The sequence below is a fragment of the Pan paniscus genome, chromosome 2 (genome assembly GCF_029289425.2).
Source record: "Pan paniscus chromosome 2, NHGRI_mPanPan1-v2.0_pri, whole genome shotgun sequence".
NCBI lineage: Eukaryota > Metazoa > Chordata > Mammalia > Primates > Hominidae > Pan > Pan paniscus.
The window spans coordinates 145,489,135-145,492,375 of record NC_085926.1 but is presented as its reverse complement, the minus strand read 5'-3'; the positions used below and the strand labels follow the sequence as shown (position 1 = coordinate 145,492,375).

The 3,241-nt window shown below is 35.1% G+C and overlaps 1 pseudogene; it reads left to right on the top strand.

The window, feature by feature from the left end:
• Positions 1-476: 476 nt before the first annotated feature.
• LOC100978435 (nucleophosmin-like) lies at positions 477-1,455 on the top strand (annotated as a pseudogene).
• Positions 1,456-3,241: the final 1,786 nt, after the last annotated feature.

Genomic DNA, 3,241 nt, shown 5'->3' with positions numbered 1-3,241 from the left:
TATGAACTTGCTACTGATTTGAAAAGAAACTGCTTAGTGTTCAATGACATGTAAGTCAGTTCAGGAAAAATGAATTTATGAGTTTTACCAAATAAGAAACTGTTGACATGAAAAAATGGGTGTTATTAGCTTGAAGCAAAATCTTAGAGATAATAGTGGAGCACACTTCCAAGAAAGGCCATATCACAAATGATCTTCATGGCACAAAGAACAATATTGTGCGAGTTAACATGGACATCAACAATTCTGAACCAAATAGTGAATCACTAATCTGAATTCAGATGTAAATAAGGTTTAATAATATCTTAATTAATTTATTGCTCTTTTATTTTTCTGTTTATAAGTGCCCAAAGTGATATATGGTATCTTTAAAACTATGTTCCTTCTTGTGATTCCATCCTGTGCAGCTGTTTTCTGGAGCAGTAGTCTTTTATCTCTGTCTGCCTTCTCTCCCACCTATGTGTGTGCCACCACCCATGGAAGATTCGATGGACATAGACATGAGCCCCTTGAGACCCTAAACTATCTTTTCAATTCTGAACTAAAGGTCAACAAAGATGATCACTTTGAAGTGGATAATGATGAAAATGAGCGCCAGATATCCTTAAGAATGGTGAGTTTAGGGGCTCGTGCAAAGGATGAATTACACATTGTTGAGGCAGAGGTGATGAATTATGAAGGCAGTCCAATTAAAGTAGCACCGGTGACTTTGAAAATGTCTGTATAGCCAACGGTTTCCGTTGGGGCTTTGAAATAACACCACCTGTGGTCTTAGAGTTGAAGCATGGTTCAGAGCCAGTGCATACTAGTAGACAGCACTTTGTAGCTGGGGAGAAAGACACACAGTCAGAAGATGAAAAAGAGGAGGATGTGAAACTCTTAGGCATGTCTGGAAGGCAATCTGCCCCTGGAGGTGGTAGCAAGGTTCCACAGGATAAAGTAAAACTTACTGCCGATGAAAATGATGATGATTTTGATGATGAGGAAACTGAAGGAAAAGCTCCAGTGAAGAAATCTACATGAGATGTGCCAGCCAAAGATGCAAAAAAAATCAAAGCAGAATAGAAAAGATTCGAAACTGTCAACACACCAAGATCAAAACGTCAAGAATCCTTCAAAAAACAGGAAAAAAAAAAAAAACTCCTAAAACGCCCAAAGGACTTACGTCTACAAAAGATATGAAGACAAAAATGTATGCAAGTATAGAGAAAGATGGTTCTCTTCCCAAAGTGGAAGTCAAGTTCATTAATTATGTGAATAATTGCTTTTGGATGACTGACTAGTAGGCTATTCAAGATCTCTGGCAGTGGAGGAAGTCGCTTTAAGAATATAATTTAACAGTTTTGCAAAATTTTTCATCTTATTTCATTTCTTTAACAGTTGATATCTGGCTGTCCTTTATATTCTCCTACTGTGTTTGAATGTTCTTCAGGTTCCATTGCCAAGAATATGTTGTCAAAAATGCCTGTTTAGTTTTGTAAAGATTGAACTCTGCCCTTTGCTTGGTTTTAAATATGTATAGAATGTTATGACAGGACATAGTAGTAGTGGTGGTCAAACATGGATATTGTGGGGAGACAAAAATATACATGTGAAATAAACTCAATATTTTAATTAAAAAATATAAGTAGATCTAAGAGCTCTTTATACAAATAAAAATAAAATATACAAGGACTAGTAAATCATTGAGTCATAGTTTAACTGTAATAAAAATATAAAATAATGTTTTTGTCTTACAAAGGACGACGTATTAGGCTTAACAAAATAAGATAAATTCTCAACTATGAATATGAATATTGTGTTTGACTTTGGAGTCCCATCCACAAAAAGAAAGCTGACAATCCTCCACTCTTACTTCATTCTTCTATACCCTTTCCATGGTACTGGCAAGCTCTGACCAGGCAGACTAGGACAAAATCCCTTGAAATAGCAGGTTAATAATATAGAAGAAATATGGATTCCTAGATGATTCCATAGGGCAAAGCCACCAGCCTATTTCAGGCACCCTTCTAAGTCTAGACTGTTATATATGAGGGAAACAAACTTCTATTGTATCAAGTCCGGTATTTCTATTGTATTAAGTTGGTCCATTTGAAATTTGTATTTCTATTGAATTAGGTAAATTTGTATTTGTCATGATTTACTTATCACAGAAATACTAAGGAAAGATACTATTATTACTCCCATTTTTAGAGATAAGAAAATGGACACTAATAGGGGTTAGGTAATTGCCCAAAGTCAACCATTAGTGGAGAAAATGAGATTTTTTTTCACCCATATAGGCTGATTCCAGAACTACCTTCATCATGGTGCTATTATTGTTTCCAGTGAATACACAGCCACATGAAGCATGTTATACAAGTGCAAAAGTATCGATATGGTGCATTTATACATCAGTAACTCTCTACAGCAATACAATTATCTTATATCCAAAAAACACACAAGTCATTATAATTTTTACCATTTGTAAGCATAATATTGGATATTTAATCTTAATAAATAGCTCAAAATAACTCCACTAATGTGATATTGTCTATTATTGACAAAACCTGAAAAAACAGTATCTACAGTAGAAAAGTTGTTGAAGAAAATACAAGCTCACTGAAATGTTTTGAAGCAAACAAAGGTATAATGATAAACATTATACCAGCCTTTCGAATGTTTACAATATAGCACTATGTGAAAAACTCAGGCTGCAAAAAAAAAATGAAAAGAAATGAAAACATAAAATATCTTTTTTCTCAGCTTCTTCGAGGCCGAACACATAAAGTCAAGGTACATTCTGCATCAAAATTATAATACATCAATGAAATTTGCCTTTCCATCTACTTGTTTCCCTCCCTTCTCTCCAATTGTATCTTCTGCCCTTCACATAATCAGTCCCTTCTTTTATAACGAAGCCCTTACAAGATTTTTATTTGGTTAACAAATATGGTAAGCCCCTGCTGCACTCAAGGCATTATGCTAGACATTTCCTCAGGAGAGAAGAATGACATCATAATTGGGAGTAACTACTACATACTTACTGTGTTACCAGCATTGGTCTTCATGATATACGCATAAAGCTAAGACCAGATGTGAAGTATAACACTTGCTGGTGAGGCGAGCAGGAAATTAAAGGCCAAACCCTCAGCAACCACAGTATCTTGGACTTCTCACTTCCTCCATTGCCTACTGGTAACTTCATTTGTGGGTGATCCAATACAGAAAAAGACACAATAGAAAGGAATGTGTTAAAAGT